This window comes from Mustela nigripes, chromosome 14 (assembly GCF_022355385.1).
Source record: "Mustela nigripes isolate SB6536 chromosome 14, MUSNIG.SB6536, whole genome shotgun sequence".
Classification (NCBI taxonomy): Eukaryota; Metazoa; Chordata; class Mammalia; order Carnivora; family Mustelidae; genus Mustela; species Mustela nigripes.
Window position 1 is genome coordinate 78,558,464 of NC_081570.1, and position 18,935 is coordinate 78,577,398.

At 39.4% G+C, this 18,935-nt stretch overlaps 1 protein-coding gene across 1 annotated transcript in view; it reads left to right on the forward strand.

Annotated features, from left to right (window-relative positions):
• RPAP2 (RNA polymerase II associated protein 2) overlaps positions 1–14,097 on the forward strand; it is a 101,991-nt gene extending 87,894 nt beyond the window's left edge. The window contains exon 13 of the mRNA XM_059375383.1: positions 11,550–14,097. The gene's annotated coding sequence lies outside the window, so the exon portion shown is untranslated. The remainder of the gene's footprint in view (positions 1–11,549) is intronic.
• The last annotated feature ends 4,838 nt before the right edge of the window (positions 14,098–18,935 follow it).

Below are 18,935 nucleotides of genomic sequence, written 5' to 3' on the forward strand. Positions count from 1 at the left end.
AAAATAGAGGGCGCCTGGGTGGCTCAGTGTGTTAAGCCTCTGCCTTCGGCTCAGGTCATGATCTCAGGGTCTTGGGATTGAGCCCTGCATCAGGCTCTCTGCTCTGCAGGGAGCCTGCTTCCTCGCTCTCTTTCTGCCTGCCTCTTTGCCTACTTGTGATCTCTCTGTCAAATAAACAAATAAAATCTGTTTAAAACAACAACAACAAAACAATAGAGCAGATCAATGAAACAAATGATTGGTTCTTTGAAAAGATCAACAAAATGGGTAACTTCAGCCAAACTCATTAAAAAAAGGGTGGGGGACCCAAGTAAACAAAATCACTAGTGAAAGTGGAGAAATAACCAACACCACAGAAATACAAACAATCATAACAGAATATTAAAATCTAAATGCCAACAAAATGGACAACTTAGAAGAAATGGATAAATTCCTAGAAACCTATTTATGTTACCAAAACTAAAGCAGGAAGAAATAGAAAATTTGAACAAATGGACAGTAATTAAATTAAATCAGATAATCAAAACACTTCCAAAAACCAAAAGTCCAGGATCAGACAGCCTCATAGATGAATTCTACCAAACATTTAAAGTTAATACATATCACTTTCAAACTCTTCCAAAAAATACTAGAGGAAGGAAAACTTCCAAATTCAGTCTATGAGGCCAAAACCAGATAAAGACACCACTAAACAAATAAATAAATAGATATGCCAGTATCACTCATGAATGTAGATGCAAAAATCCTCAACAAAATATTAGCAAACCCAGTCCAACAGTACATTTAAACAAAAAAATCATTCACCACAGTCAAGTGAGATTTACTACAGGATGCAAGGCTGACTCAATATGTGCAAAACAATCAATGTGATAAATCAATAAGAGGATAGAAACCATATGATCATTTCAGTAGATGCAGGAAGAGCAACTGACAAACTACAATTCATTCATGATGGAAACTGTCTGCACAGCAGGTCTAGAGGGAACATACCTCAACATAATGGAGGCCATATGTGAAAAACCCACAGCCAGCATCATACTCGGTGGTAAAAAACAGCTTTTCCCTAAGATCAGGAATAAGACATGGATGTCCACTGTTACTTTTTTTTTTTTAAGATTTATTTTAGAAAGCATGCATGAGTGAACACCTAACAAGGTGGCAGGAGGAGAGGGAGAGAAACTGTAGTAGACTCCACACTGAGCACAGAGCTTGATGTGGGGCTCAATCCCACGATCCTGAGATCACCACCTTAGCTGAAACCAAGAGTCAGACCCCTAACTGTTCTTCTCATTACTTTTATTCAGTGTAGTACTGGAAGTCCTAGCCACAGCAACTCAATAACATAAATAAAAGGCATCCAAATTTGTAAGGAAGAAGTAAAAGTTTTACTCTGTAGATGACACAATAGTATATAATATAGAAAATCCTAAAGACTCCACCAAAAAACTACTAAAATGAAAATGTGAATTCAGTAAAGATACAGGATACAAAAACTAATGTAGAGAAATCTGTTGCATTCTTTAATAATGAAACAGCAGAAAGAAATTAAGAAAACAATCCCATTTACAATTATACCAATAATTATAAACTATCAAAGAATAAACTTAATCAAAGAGGTAAAAGACCTGTATTTGGAAAACTATAAAACATTTGTGATATTGAAGATGAAACAAGAGGGGTGCCTGGGCGGCTCAGCCAGTTAAGCATCTGACATGGGCTCAGGTCATGATCCTAGGGTCCTGGGATTGAGCCCCAAATTGGACTTCCTGCTCAGTGGGGAGTTTGCTTCCCCCTCTGCCTCTGCTCCCACCCCTGCTCATGCTCATACATTCTCTGTCAAATAAATAAAATCTTAAAAAAAAAAAAAAAAGATCACACAAATGTAAAGACTATTCCATGCTAATGAATTGGAAGAACAAATATTGTTAAATGTCTATAGTACTGGGGCACCTGGGTGGCTCAGTGGGTTAGGCCTCTGCCTTCGGCTCATGTCATGGTCTCAGGTTCCTGTGATTGAGCCCCGCATCTGGCTCTCTGTTCGGTGGGGAGCCTGCTTCCTCTTCTCTCTCTGCCTGCCTCTCTTCCTGCTTGTGATCTCTCTCAAACAAATAAAATCTTAAAAAAAAAAAATGTCTATAGTACCCAAAGCAATCTATATATTTCATACAATCTCTATCAAAATACTAATAGCATTTTTCACAGAACTAAAACAAACAATTCTAAAATTTATAGTGAACCACAAAAGACCTTGAACAGCCAAAGCAATCTTGAAAAATAAAAAACTAGGGCAACTGGGTGGCTCAGCTGGTTAAGCATCCGACTCTTGATTTTGGTTCAGGTCATGATCTCAGGGTCATGAGATTGAGGCCTGCGTCTCGCTCTGTGGTCAGTGGGCAGTCTACTTGAGATTCTCCCTCTCTTCCTGCTCTTCTTTGACCTCTCTCCAATAAAAAAAAATCTTTATCTTGTGTGTGTGTGTGTGTGTGTGTATTATGTTAGTCACCATACAATATATCATTAGTTTTTAATTAAGGAGGGCACTGGGGGTTATAGGTAAAAAACAAAAACAAACAAAAAAAAAAAACTTTGAAAAAATTGGAGGTATCACAATTCCAGATTTTGCTATATTGCAAAGTGGTACTAATTTAAACAGTATGGTACTGGCACAAAAACGGACACATAGATCACTGGGATGGAACAGAAAACTCAGAAAAAGACCCACAATTCTATGGTCAATTAATCTTCCACCAAGGAGAAATAAATGTGCAGTGAGAAAAACATAGTCTCTTCAACAAATGATGCTGAGAAAACCGGACATCCACATGCTAAAGATGGAAACTGGACCACTTCTTACACCATGCACAAAAGTAAACTTATAAGACTTAAATGTGAGACCTGAAACCATAAAAATCCTAGATGAGAGGATAGGCAGTAATGTCTCTGACTATATAGGTCTCCTGAGGCAAGGGAAATAAAAACAAGAACTACTGGGATGACATCAACATGAAGTTTCTGGCAGTGAAGGAAACAATCAAGAAAACTAAATGGCAACTATTGAAGATGAGAGGATACCTGCGAATGACATATGCAGTATAGTTTTAGTACCCAAAATATATAAAGAACTAATACAACTCAATACCCACAGAACAAATAATCCAAGTAAAAAATGAGTAGAACATATGAACTGACATTTCTCCAAAGACATCCAGATGGCCAAAAGACACATTAAAAGATGCTCAGCAGCACTCATCATAAGCAACATACAAATCAAAACCACAATGAAGTATCACCCCACATCTGTCAAAATGATAAACATCAAAAACACAAGAAACAACAAGTGTTGGCAAGGGTGTGGAGAAAAATGAACTCTCCTGCACTGTTGGTAGGAATGCAAACCGGTGCAGACACTATCGAAAACAGTATGGATGTTCCTCAAAAAATTATATATAGGCCTACCCTATAATCCAGTAATTGCACTACTGGGTATTTATCCAGTAGTAAAAGTAATTCAAAGGAATATACAGCATTATTTACAATAGCCAAACTATGGAACCTGCCTATGTGTCCATCAATAGATGAATGGATAAAGAAGATGTGGCATTTATATACAATGGAATATATTTTTCAGCCATAAAAAAAGAATGGAACCGGGACGCCTGGGTGGCTCAGTTGGTTAAGCAGCTGCCTTCGGCTCAGGTCATGATCCCAGCATCCTGGGATCAAGTCCCACATCGGGCTCCTTGCTCAGCAGGGAGCCTGCTTCTCCCTCTGCCTCTGCCTGCCATTCTGTCTGCCTGTGCTCACTCTCTTTCCCTCTCTCTCTCTGACAAATAAATAAAAATCTTTAAAAAAAAAAAAAAAAAAGAATGGAACCTTGCCATTTGCAAGGACATGGACAGGGCTAGACAGTACAATGCTAAGTGAGTAAGTCAGAGAAAGACAAATGCCATATGATTTCACTCATATGTGGAATTTAAGAAACAAAACAAAAAAGCACAGGAAAGAGAGAAACCAAGAAACAGACTTTTAAAAAAAGATTTTCTTTATTTATTTGACAGACAGAGATCACAAGTGGGCAGAGAGGCAGGTGGGGAGGAGGGATGGGGAAGCAGGCTAAATAAATTCAAGCTAAATAAATTCAAAGAGGATAAGAAACCTAAATGTCAGAGCTGGAAGTATATAACTTTGAGAGCAAACAGAAGAAAACTTACATGAAATTGGTTTACAATGAGAGTTCTTATATATGATGACAAACATTCAATCCATAAATTATGGATTATACTTTTGAAACTTTCTGAATTAAAACTGACTTAAAATTTTCTGACTGAAACGGACTTAAAACTTTGTCAGACTTCATCAAATAGAAGAGGAAGGAAAACTTTCAAACTCATTCTATGAGGTCAGCATTAATACTGAAAATAAAACTACAGGCCAATATCTACAATGAATATAACACAAAAAAACCCTCAACAAAATATTAGCAAACCAAATTCAACAATACATTTAAGAAGTTGTTCACAATAATCAAGTAAGATTTATTCCAGGGATACAAATGTGGATCAATATTTGCAAATCAATATATCACATTAGTAAGACAAAGGATAAAAACCGTATGATCATCGTACATCTATTCATGAGTAAAACTCTCAACAAAATGAGTTTAGAGGAACATACCTAAACATAATAAAGTCCATGTATGAAAAACCCACAGCCAACATCACACTCAATGGTGACAAACAGCTTTTCCTCGGAGGTCAGGAACAAGACAAGGATGTCCATTTTCTCACCACTTTTATTCAACACAATCCCAACAACAGCAATCAGACAACATAAATAAATAAAAGGAATCAAAATCGGTAAGGAAGAAGTAAAACTGTCACTACTTACAGAAGATGTGATACTATATCTAGAAAACCCTAAAGACTCCACCAAAAAACCTAGCAGAACTGATAAATGAATTCAGTCAAGTTGCAGTACAAAATTTACAGAAATCCATTGCATTTCTTTACACTAATAATGAAATAGCAGAAAAAGAAATAAAGGTAACAATCCCATTTACAATTATTCCAAAAAGAATAAAATACCTATAGGTCTTTAAATTCCTCCTTAGTTAAGGAGGTGAAAGACCTGTACTCTGAAAGGAATTGCATTCCATGCTCATGATTTGGAAGAATTAATACCGTTAAAATGTCCATACGACCCTAAGCAATCTACAGATTCAATGTAATCCCCACAAAAATACCAATAGCATTTTTCACAGAACTAGAACAAATAATCTTAAAATTTGTATTGAATCACAAAGACCTCAAAATAGCTAATGAAAGCTTGAGAAAGAAGAACAAAGCTGGAGATAACATAATTCCAGAATAAGCATACATTATAAAGGTACAGTAATCAGAAGCGTGTATAGTACTGGAACAAAAATAAATAGATCAATGGAACAGAATAGCCCAGAAATAAACCCATGCTTATATGGCTAACTAATCTACAACAAAAGAGGCAAGATTACACAATGGAGAAAAGACAATCTTTTCAATTAATGGTGCTGGGAAAACTGGACAGCCACATGCAGAGGAGTGAAACTGGACCACTTTCTCACCCATACACAAATTAATCTCAAATGGATTAAAGATGTAAATGTGAGCCCTGAAACCATAAAAATCCTAGAAGAAAACAGAGGCAGTAACCTCTCTGACATCAGCCTTAGCAAATTTGTCTAGCTATGTCACTTCAGGCAATGGAAACAAAAGCAAAAATTAACTATTGAGACTATCCCAAAATAAAAAGCTTTTGCACAGCAAAGCTTTTACCTTAACAAAATGAAAAGGCAACCTACTGAATGGGAGAGGCTATTTGCAAAAGATAGATCTGATAAGGGGTTAATATCCAAAATATATTAAGAACTTATACAACTCAGCACCAAACAAATTCCAATTAAAAATAGGCAAAGGAAATGCACACCAAGAAAATAATCCAATTTAAAAATGCACAGAAGACATAAGCAGACATTTCTCCAAAGACAAACAGATGGCCAACAGACACATGAAAAGATGCTCAACAGCACTCATCATCAGCAACACGCAAATCAAAACCACAATGAGGTACTACCTTGTACCTGTCAGACTGGCTAAAATAAAAAACAAAAGAAATGAGTGTTGGCGAGGATGTTGAGAAAAAAACTCTCTTGCATGACTGGTGGGAATACAAACCGGTGCAGCCACAGTAAAATAACATATAGAGAGGTCCTTCAAAAAAGGAAAAATAAAACGGCCATATGATCCAGTACTTGCACTGCTGGGTATTTACCCAGGGAATATAAAAACACTAAGTCCCTATGTTTACTGCAGCATTATTTACAATAGCCAAACTGTGGAATCAACCCAAGTGTCCATCCACAGATGAACGGATAAAGAGGAGGTGGTGTTTGTGTATACTGTGTGTGTATATATAAATATATACACACACAATGGAGTATTACTTAACCATAAAAAAAGATGGACCTAGCAAGAATAATGCTAAGTTAAATAAGTCTGAGAAAGACAAATTCCATATGATCTCACTCACATGTAGAACTCAAGAAACATGAAGAAAAAAAGAGACAAAGCAAAAAAAATAGACTCTTAACTCTACAAAACAAACAGGGTTACCAAAGGGGAAGTGGGTAGGGGGTGGGTAAAATTGGTGAAAGGAATTAAGTACAAGTACACTTATAATGAGCATGGAATTATGTGCAGAATTGTTGTATCACTGTGTTGTACACCTGAAACTAATATAACACTATGCTAATTATACTAGAATCAAAATATTTTTTAAAAGTAGGCAGAGGGCTGGCTGGCTGGTACAGTAGGTTAAGTGTCCAACTCTTGCTTTCAGGTCAGATCATGATCCCAGGGTCCTGAGAGGGAGCCCCACGTCAGACTCCACACTCAGCACAGAGTCTGATTGAGATGCTCTCCCTCACTTGCACTCTAATAAATCAATCTTTAAAAAAATAAAATAAAAAATGGACAGAGGGCCTGAATAGAAATTTTTTCAAAGACAACAGATGGCCAACAGGCACATGAAAAAATGCTCAATAGTACTAATCATGCACATCAAAACCATAATGGCATATCACCACAAACTAGTACAGATGGCTAAAATAAAAAAGACAAGAATAACAAGTAGTAACAAGGATATGAAGAAGACAGCCCTTGTGCTTTGCCGGAAGGAGAGTTAAATCAACACAGCCACTGGGGGAAACACTATGGAGCTTCCTCAAAAAATTAAAAATGAAATACCACATGATCCAGTAAACCCATTATTGGGTATTACCCTAAGAAAACAAAAATACAAAATCAAAAGGATATATGCACCTCTATGTTTACTGCAGCATTCTTTTCTTTTTAAAGATTTTTAAAATTTATTTGACAGAGAGAGGCACAGTGAGACAGGGAAAACAAGCAGGGGGAGTGGGAGAGGGAGAAGAAGGCTTCCTGCTGAGCAGGGAGCCCGATGTGGGGCATGAACCCAGGATCCTGAGATCATGACCTGAGCCGAAGGCAGGCGCCCAGGCACCCCTATTGCAACATTATTTACAATAGCCAAGATATGGCACAACCCAGTTCTGATGATGAACCCAAGCTCAACAACAGATGGAACAAAGAGGTGATGTGTACACACACACACACACACACACACACTCACTTACAAACACACACATATACATGCAATGGATTATTACTCTGCCATAAAAAAGAATGAAATCTTGCCATTTGTGACAACAAGGATGGACCTAGAGGGTATTACTCTAAGTGAAATAAGTCCGAGAAAGAGAAATACGATATGATTTCACTTATGTGTGGAATCTAAAAAACAAACAAAAAAGACTTTTCAATACAGTGATCAAACTGGTAGTTGCCAGAGGGGATAAGTTTAGAGAGATGGGCAAACTGATGAAGGGGATTAAGAGGCAACAACTTCCAGTTATTAAAAAAAAATGTCATGGAGATGAAAAACAACATAGAGAAAATAGTAATATTTTAATAATGCTGTATGGTGACAGATGTGACCATAATTAAGATGAATACTGATTAATGTATAAAATTGTTGAATTAATGTTATACAACTGAAACTATTAACACTGCATGTTAGTTAAATGTCAATGAAAAAAAAAAAGACAAGAAATAACAAGGATCGGCAAGGATGGGAGAAAAGAGAACCTTCGAGCACTGTTGGTGGAAATGTAAATTGGTGCAGACGCTATGGAAAACAGTAACAGAGGTTCCTCAAAAAATTGAGGTAGAGGGATGCCTGGGGTGCTCAGTGAGTTAAGTGTCTGCCTTTGGCTTAGGTCATGATCTTGGGTCCTTGGGTCAAGCCCCACGTAGGGCTCCCTGGTCAGCAGCGAGTCTGCTTCTCCCTCTGCCCCTCCCCCCACTTGTGCACAGGCCCTCTCTCTCAATTGATAAAATCTTTTTTAAAAATTTAAGTTGAATTACCATATGACCCAGTAAATTCTGCTTCTGGGTATTTATCCAAAGGATACAAAAGCACTAATTCTAAAAGATATCTGTACCCCCATGTTCACTGCAGTACTATTTACAATAGCCAAGACAGGGGAGCAACTTAAGTGTCCATTGACTAATTAATGAATAAAGAAAATGTGGCACATATACACAGAAGAATATTACATATCCATAAAAAAGGATAAGAATAGGGAAAGGAAAAACACCACCTTCACCAAGTAATGAAGGTTCCCGTCTGTCCCTGATGCTGTCATGTGTGTGTCATATGCCCCCTGATATATGTGATGAGAAGGCACTTCACTTCTGTGGTATTCTTCCCCAAAACCATAACCTGGGTCTAATTATGTAAAATCAGACAAATTCAGTTTGGGCACACTTCCTCAGGAAATGTGACCAGTACCCCTCAAGGCTCAAAGTCACGAAATACAAGGGAAGACTGAAAATTTGTCACAGACCAGGCGATACATGCCCATTAAATCCAGTATAGTATCCTGGTATGGATCAGAACAGAAAAGAGGACATTAATAGAAAAACTGGTCTGGAGTTTAGGTAATACGAATAAGCCATTACAGTTTCTGAGTTTTAACAGATGCACCAAGGAAATGCAAAATGTAAATAATGGGGGAAGGTGGGTAAGGAGTATGTGGGAATTCTGTACTTTTCTGCAACTTTCTGTAAATCTAATTATTTCAAAATTTAAAAGTTCATTTTAAAAAACAAAACAAAACAAATTGGCCATAAGAAGGGATGCAAAGATAAGAGAAGCATTGCTCTCAGAATCTTCTGCCTTCCTACAGGAAGGAGCCATGACCAGGTTAAACACCTTGAAGGAACATGCACCCTGGTTTGCCTGGGGCAGTCCCTAGTTTATACCCATTATCTCAGAATCATGCTTAATTACAAGCACCCCCTTTTACTTCTAAAAGTACCGATTTGGACATTAAATTTTATGGTCACACCACCTAAAAGCACAGAGTATGCTGCGGTGGCCAGAGATAAGAAGGAACACTTGTGGTGCCAGGGAAGGATAGGATAAGGGTTAAGAAGTGGAAACAAGGGGGTAGGAAAGAGGAGGTCTGGCCCAGACAGGGGCAGCCTCAAGACGAATGGCCCAGAGGCAAGTACCTCCCAACGTGTATTCTTTTTAAGACAAGGAAATCTGAAGTTGGAGAAAACAGAAAAGCAGCAAACATGATTAAGAAGATGGAGTCATGGGCTCCTGGGTGGCTCAGTGGGTTAAGTCCTCTGCCTTCAGCTCAGTTCGTGATCCCAGGGTCCCAAGGTCAGGATCAGCCCCCGCACTGGGCTGTCTGCTCATCAGGGAACCTGCTTCCTCCTCTCTCTGCCTGCCTCTCTGCCTACTTGTGATCTCTGTCAGTCAAATAAATAAAATCTTAAAAAAAAAAAAAAAAAAAGATGGGGTCAAATAGAGTTGGGAGCACATTAAAAGGACTAGCACTCTGCTGGGGCAGTATGTATTTTCAGGAAGATGGGAGGGAAAGGGACTCTACCACCCTACAAATGAAAAACCTACAAAAATCAACTTTCTTGAGAAAGATCCTTTTCCCTGGGGCCCTTGCTTCTTCTTCCTTAACTTTTCCTATACTTTCTCTTGATATATATACGGAGCTCCAGCTCACCCAAGCTAACTCTCAAGGTATTGCAAGATATCTCTAGATACGGATATTGCCATTCGTTCATCTCTCAACATATACAAGATTCAAGCAGCTGCTGCCCCAGCCTTGGCTGTCTGACCCAAACTGCGGTTCAGTCATACGCTCTGCTGACTCAGAGCCTGCTCGCCTCCTCCCCAGAACACTAGTCCTTGACCTCCCACGTGGCCTTCTTTGCTATTGAAGTAAAGGGTCACCCTCAATAAAGCATAACCCTCAAGCCTTCTTGTGAACTCCAAATTTCAGAGAACGGGAAGAAATGTTTGACAAAAACCCTGTTGCTCTTTCAGGGAAGGAGGCTGCATTCTAAATAGTTTTACTTCGAAAAGTAAACTGTGATTCAGTTTCACTTTCTATTTAAATACTTCAGGAACTACTTCATATGCTATTATTTTCAGAGAATGTGGACTTTATGTATTTTTTAAATCTTGTCCTTTGAATCATTTCATTCCCATGTGATTCTCAAACACTTAAAAATCCCCCAAAATACCACCAAGCTTGATATACTTCATGGAGTCTCTCTACGGGGTTATCTAGCATCTTCTGCTTGGAGTCAAGTCCAAAAACCAGCTGATCTGCTTACTTTTGAAGATTTATCTAGACCAAAGTAAGCGATACCATTCTAAAATCTGAGTATCTTTGGGGCGCCTGGGTGGCTCAATGGGTTAGGCCGCTGCCTTCAGCTCAGGTCATGATCTCAGGGTCCTGGGATCGAATCCCGCATCAGGCTCTCTGCTCAGCAGGGAGTCTGCTTCCCTCTCTTTCTCTCTGCCTGCCTCTCCGTCTACTTGTGATTTCTGTCAAATAAATAAAATCTTAAAATAAAATAAAAACAAAAATAAAATAAAATCTGAGTATCTTTAATAGCTGCACACTACATGCCCTGGTAGAAAAACAAGAGTAAGAATGTCTAGAAGCCCATCTCTCCCGGGCTGTGGGTACAGTGGGGAGCAGCGGACTTTTCCTCTGCAACGTGCCCAGGAGGCCTGGGCAACTGGGCCTGGCTTCTGTGGCCTCTGCTGCCCAACATGGAGGCTGAGAGGTGTGGGGCAGTGGTGACTGAGGATGCCCTCAAGGCCACAGATAAAATTCTCCGATCAAATTTGTTCTTCCTCCATGAAACCTGCTTTCTCTGGGAACTCCTATCTTCCAAATTAAAGCAGCAGAATAGGGACTTTCATAAAACCTGCGCCACCCAGCCCTCTAGTCTCTAAATTTTCAAAATTCCTTAAATTTCCTTTTGCGTGTCCTTCCCTCAGCAAAAGTGCTCATGTTTTAGAAAACTGACTGCCAATAAAGTAACAGGGAGGTAGAATTAGACCAAACATGATTCTATGAGAGCACTGACCCCAAGCTATTCCCTCTACAGGAGTAGGCCTCACTTCTGGAGCCAGTGAAGAGAAGCCCACTCCAAGGTGTTAGTCTTCAGGTGGCTTCCCAGCAAGTCTGCAGTCATAACCAAAGCAAAGGAGAATATTGCATGACTTCAGAAGAAAGCCGGCCACTTTGCAACATCTTCAGGAAATTCTGCACTCCCCTAGGGCTTGCAAAACTCCCTATCTCTTGCAGCCCAAAGGCAAGATCTCAGTCACCTAGCTCTAGTTTGCATAACTAAAGAAAGTGGAAGCTGGTTGTTTTCTGAGTGACCCTTGGCCCAACCAAGCTCTCCTAATAAGCTCACAGAAATAAGAAAGCAATAAAATAAACTACTGCAGCAGTGAGAACTTGTACTACTCACATGAGCAGGAAAAGCCAGGCCCCCGGGTGTTCATCTGACCCCTTAATCTGTGAGGGTCCCATGGCTAAAGCAGCGTCCACTGAAGGTACTCTAAGATTATTCTTTTGAAGATGACATATGTGCTACTTAATGTATTAATTTCATGTCATAATCCATAAGACTTTTCAGAGAAACAATTTACTAAAATTTTCTATAATACCTTTTATCTTCCTTTTTGATATGGAAAACCGTAGGCTATGATCTGTTTTTTACCTTCTTAACCTCTTTCTGGTCCTTCTTCCCCTGTCCTATTAACATATTATCCAACTCTGGGGAAAAAATTAAAACACATACATACAGAGGTTCAGAGCCATATCCAGTACGACCACACAGTGAGGAGAAAGTCCACCTTCAAAGCAAGCAGAGCAGCTCTACTCTTCCACATGGGGCATCCAGACAGATTTCCTTTGTACAAACAGTCTCACTACTGGTGGAAAATTTTTGAAAATCACTGAGTTACTCTAAATCCCCTCACTTTAAAGAAGCACAAATCAAAACACAGATAGGTTTACTTGGCAGGAGGTTACTTTTAGCAGAACAATCGCTAGAAACCAGACCTCAAGCTCCTAGTCCGTGGCAGCAAAAAAGCCCAATTAGTTTAGGAGGGACAGAAGAAGCGCCACATGGGCCTCTTTCAATCAAAAGCCACCTGGGATTAGGGCAGCCACCCTGTCTGCGGAGCTAAACTAAGAGCCCTCCCCACCACCCCCACTTCCGTTGCAGAACAAGGGTCACAGCCACGGGAGAGCTGAACCTGTGGACTGGGTTCTGGTTTGAATCAGAGCACAACTTGGTTTTTAAGCCCAGAATTTTTTTGCTTGGATACTCCAGCCTTGGTTAGAAGTTGAGAGACCTAGCAGCCCTTGGCTTTTCAGAGTTTGAGAAAGCAACTCAGTTGCACTAGAACAGAGAAGGAATATTTACTAAGTGGGAGAGGAAGCTGCTGCTGAAGACCTTTATAAGCCACTTCTGTAAGGTTCACTTCAATAAAACCAGTAAACATACCTATCACAACTTTGTTCTCTCTGTGAGTAAAACCTTGAGCGTTCGTGTGTGTGTGTGTGTGTGTGTGTGTGTAAAGTGACATAGCAAGCAAGCAAGCTAGCTTGCTCATTTTAGCAAGACCGAGGGTATCTACAGAAGTGAGGTTCTGGGTCATTTTGAGGATGGGAGTAATAAATTTAGCATTAATATGAAGGTCTGTGGCAATTTCTGGATTCCTTTTTTTAGAAATAGATATATGAAATTTCACAGTCTTCATCTTGTGCAGCGCCAGGCCCTGGGAAGCAGGCTAGCTGGGGGTTAAGTAAAGTGGTGGGGGAGGAACCCGGCCAGGCGGGGCAGCCCGAGTTTTTTTAGCATCTAGGCAGCATGGGGTTTTTTAGTCTCCCCTAAAGTTGTCCCCTTCCCGCCTCCCACAGCTTGCATTCCTGGGGAGTGTCCTAACATCTGCCTGGGGCTTCAGAACCATGCACACTCAGGCGTTCACTCAACAAAATTTATTGAGTACTCACCTCAGGCCAGGTCTCCCCATCTGGGACTACTCACTAAGTGCCCTCCAGAGTGCTCTGTGCCCTTTCGCAAAGATGCATGGAGGACCAGATCCCACAGACTCCTACACTCCCCACAGTAGCTTAGGGTCAGCCTGCGCTTATAAAGCACTCAGTAAACCCATACACACATCAGGCAAAATGAGAATAGGCTGGAATTTGTGGCCAGACTGACCCAAATGAAATCCTAACATTGGGGCAACTGGCAGTAACTAGCTACTTGATCCTGAGCAGGTGGTTAAACTTCTCTGAGCCTCAGCTTCTTTAGATGAAAATGGAGGATAAGAAAAAATATTCCTCAGACACCTGGGTGGCTCAGTCAGTTAAGCATTTGCCTTCAGCTTGGGTCATGATCCCAGGGTCCTGGGGTCAATTTCTGCATTGGGCTTCCTGCTCAGTGAGGTGCCTGCTTTCCCCTGCTTGTGCTCTCTCTCCTTGTCTTGCTCTCTCTGACAAATAACACCTTAAAAAAAAAAAAGAAAGAAAAGAAAAGAAAATATATTCCTTACAGGGTTATTTCTAAGGGACATAAAGAGATATTAGGTAAATACACAGGGACTACCAATATTAGGTTAAAAACTTTTTTAAGATTCAGCACATTTTTATTTTAATATGTTTAATATGTTTAATATATATTTAATATATTATTTAATATGTTTAATATAATATGTTTAACATATATTTAATATGTTTAATATATTACTTTAATATATTTCAAAGTAATGCCTGCACATAATTACAACAGTAACACCTGTACAGGGCACTATTCCAAATATTTTACATAGATTAAACTTATTTACCCTAAGAACAACCTTCGAAGGTAAGTACAATTACCTGGTACTCAAGGAATGATTTAACTGAGGCACAGAGAAGTTGAGCAACTTGCTTAAGGTCACACAGCTAGCAAATGGGCATGACCTGGCTTCAAATCATGTCCATATTCACACATTTCAATGATTCAAAAATTTCTGTAAGACTTGTTTTGAAAAGCAGACACTCTCTGCATTTCCTTCCCTCGCCTTCCCACTCTCTATATAACCAATGCTTATAGAAGATGAGGATTTAAGTTTCTTTCACCATTATTGGAAACCACAGCATCCCACTTACACACCACCCTTACCTTCTTCCATCCTTTCAGTATCAATTTTTAGTTGAATGTAATGTTTACATTATTATCACTTCTAACAGTATTATAGGCTCTGCAGGGTTCCATCATTCTCTTTCCTCCCTATACAGCTACTACCTAGAGTTAAGACTCCTCTTATTAGTTTGCTTAGCTTCATTGCATCTTCCATGAATTCATCACCAAACTCTCCAAATTAATCTCCTCTCCATTTATTCACACACATCAGAAGTCCTTCGATCCCTTGAACACACCTCTCCCAGAGCCTTTCTGCTCTAGCCTACACTGGACACTCCTAGTCCTCCTGCACAGCCATATCTCAGAAGCTCTTTTCATCATCCCTAGAATTACTTTTTTTTTTTTTTAAAGATTTTATTTATTCATTTGACAGAAATCACAAGTAGATGGAGAGGCAGGCAGAGAGAGAGAGAGAGGGAAGCAGGCTCCCTGCTGAGCAGAGAGCCCGATGCAGGACTCGATCCCAGGACCCTGAGATCATGACCTGAGCCGAAGGCAGCGGCTGAACCCACTGAGCCACCCAGGCGCCCCATCCCTAGAATTACTTTTACTTCTTCCTTGGGCCAGTTCCCCTGGGTCCTTTACATTTTTATGAAGTTGAATTTCTCAACTTTTTCTTTCAAGTTTGTGTCTTTTAGATCCTATTTAAGACATCTTTTCCTCCTGTGAAGTAGTGAAATTTTTCTAAAATTTCTTCTAGAAGTTTTATACTTTTAGCTTTTATGTTTCAGGCTGGGATCCATTTTTAGTTGCTTTTTGTGTATGGTGTGAAGTGAGGGTTGAGGCTCTTTATCTCAATATAGATATCCACTTGTTCCAGCATCATTTCATTAAGAAAAATTGTCTTTTTCCCCATTGAAATACCTTGGTCTCTTTGTCAAAAATCAATGGACTATTTATGTGTGATTCTTTATCTAAACTCTCTACTGAGACACCTGGGTGGCTCAGTTGGTTAAGTGTCTGTTTTCAGTTCAGGTCATGATCTCAGGGTCCTGGCATTGAGCCCCACGTCAGGCAGGGAGCCTGCTACTGTCTGTGCCAGCTGCTCCTCTGGTTGTGCTCTCTTTCTCTCTGACAAATAAAATCTTTGAAGAAAAAAAAACTCTCTATCATTTTCTATTAGTCAATACATCTGTATTTATGCCAGGAACAGAATGTCTTGATAACTAAATTTTATAGTGAATCTTCAAATTAAGTAGTATAAGACTTGCTATCAACTTTGTTCTTTTCAAACTTGTTTTGGCCATTTAAGTTCTTTGCATTACCCTATACATTTTAGAATCCGTTTGATTGTGATTACACCGAATCTACAGATCAATTTGTAGAAACTGGTTTTTGTTTTGTTTTGTTTTGTTTTTTTTAAGAGAGAAAGAGGTGGGGAAGGGTCAGAGGAGAGAGAGAAAGAGAGTCCTAAGCAGGCTCCATCCCAGTGCAGAGTCCTACATGGGGCTTAATCTCACAACCCTGAGATCATGACCTAAGCCAAACACAAGAGATGGATGCTTAACAGACTGAGCCACACAGGTGCCCCTGGACAAACTGACATCTTAACAACATTAAGTCTTCTGTCCACAAACATGGCATCTCTCTTTATTCATGTAGGTCTCTTCTAACACAGCAATATTTAGTAGTTTTTTGTTTTGTTTTTTAAGATTTTATTTATTTATTACACAGAGAAAGGCAGAGCAAGAAAGGAAACACAAGCAGGGGGAGTGGGAGAGGGAGAAGCAGGCTTCCCGCTAAGCAGGGAGCCGGATTCGGGGCTCGATCCCAGGACCCTGGGATCAGGACCCTGGGATCACGACCTGAACCGAAGGCAGACACTTAACCAACTGAGCCACCCAGGCATCCCAATGTTTAGTAAGTTTTTAGTGTAAAAATCTCAAACAAATCTTGTAAAATGTCCCTGACTATTTCATGGGTTTTCTGTTTGTTTCTTTAAAAAGAGACTATTTTTATAGAGCAGTTTTAAGTTTATAACAAAATCGATATACAGAGTTTCCATGTAATTTTGCCCCTCCCCTCCCAAGACACACACACACAATCTCTCCCAGCTAGAGTGCTTTTTATGCTACTGTAAGTGGTATTTTTATTTTTTATGTTTTGAAACAGTTTAAGCTTTTAAGGTTATTTATTTATTTAAGTAATCTCAGCACCCAACAAGGGGCTCTAACTCATGAGTCCGAAGTCAAGAATCACATGCTCTTCCAACTGAGTCAGCCAGGTGCCCCTCTAAATGGTATTTTTAAAATCCCATTTCAAAATTGTTCATTATGAGTATACAGGGGGAAAAAATTAAACATTAATCTTGTATCCTATGAACTTGCTGACCTACTTATTAGTGCCAGTAGTTTTTCTGTAGAATCCTTGGGATTTTCTACATACTCTATCATGTCATCTGCAAATAAATATTATTTTACTCCTTCTTTGTCAATCTGTATGTCTTACTTTACAGCCCTGGCTAGAACCTTCAGAAGGATATTAAATATAAGTGATGAAAGCTAACATCCTTAGGTCTTAGAGGGAAATAGTCAGTCTTTTACCACAAAGTACAGCCTCGTTTGTAGGTTTTCACAGAGGCTCTCCACCAGGTTGATGAAGTTCCCAGGTATTCATAGTTTACTGAGAGGTTTGTGTCTTTTTTTTTTTTTTAGTATATGTGCTGCTGAAGCGAGCACAGGTTTGTGTCTTTTTAAATCACGAGTAAGTGTTGAATTTTGCAAAAGTCTTTTTTTTTTAAAAGATGTATTTATTTACATGAAAGAGACAGTGGGGAGAGGCAGAGGAAAAGGGAGAGAAATCCTCAAGCAGACTTCTCACTGAGCTTGGAGCCCAACATGGGGCTCAATCCCAGGACCCTGAGAGTGTAACCTGAGTCGAGATCAAGAGTTGGGTGCTCAACCAACTGAGCCACCCAGTCACCTTGCCAAAGGCTTCTATGCATCTATAGAGATGATATTTTTTTCTCTTCATTTCTGCTAATGTTGTTAGACTTGATGGTATTTAAATATTAAATTAACCTTGCACTCCTAGGATAAGCTCCACTGAATCATGATGTATTTTCCCTTTAGTACTCATTTTGCTAGTTGCTTGCTAAGGTTTTTACCTATGATCATGAGGGATATTAGTTTGTAATTTTTTTCTTGTAATGTCTCTCTCTGGTCTTAAAATCAAAATAATCTTGGCCTCATAAAATGAGCTGTAAAGTGTACTACCCAGTTTTACCTTCTGAAAGTTCTGTGTGGCTGAAGGATTGGTTTTACTTCTTCCTTAAATGTTTGATATAATTCATCAGTGACACCATCAGGGCCTGGGAGTTTTTTTGGTGGAAAATTTCTTTTTCTTTTTTTTAAAGATTTTATTTTATTTATTTGACAGAGATCACAAGTAGGCAGAGAGGCAGGCAGAGAGACAGGGGGAAGCAGGCTCCCCGCTGAGCCCTATTCAGGGCTTGATCCCAGGACCCTGGGATCATGACCTAAGCCGAAGGCAGAGGCTTTAACCCGCGGAGCGACCCAGGTGCCCCATGTGGAAAAGTTTCTTAATATGAATTTAATTACTTTCATTGATATACTGATATTCAGGAATATTTCTCCCTGAGTCAGCATTGGAAATTTGTGTTTTCCAGGAATTGTTCCATTTCATCTAAGTTTTCAAATTTACTTGCATAGTTATTCATATCCTTTCATTATCCCTCTAATTAATGTAGGATTTTAGTAATGTTTTCTCTTTTCTAAGATCCTGACTAATTTGTGTTTTTCTTGATCATTCTATTTTAGATGTTGTCAATTTTATTGATTTTTTTAAATCAAATTTTTTGTTTCACTGATTTTCTTTTTTCTATTTTTTTGGTTGTTTTCTGATCTTTATTATTTCCTCTCTTCAACTTCCTTTGCATTCAAATCCTCCTCCGCCCTTAGCTTCTTCTTCCCTTTTTTTTTTTTTAAGATTTTATTTATTTATTTGACAGAGAGAGATCACAAGTAGGCAGAGAGGCAGGCAGAGAGAGGGGAGGAAGCAGGCTCCCTGCTGAGCAGAGAGCCTGATGTGTGCCCCTAGCTTCTTAAGGCAGAGTCTAGATCACACGTTTGAGACCTATTAAAGATACAAATTTTTTATATAAGTTTTCTTCTAAGGACTGCCTTAGCTGCATCCCATGAATTTTAAAAACTTTCTTCTTGGGGCGCCTGGGTGGCTCAGTGGGTTAAAGCCTCTGCTTTCAGCTCAGGTCATGATCCCAGGGTCCTGGGATGGAGCCCTGCATCGGGCTCTCTGCTCAGCAGGGAG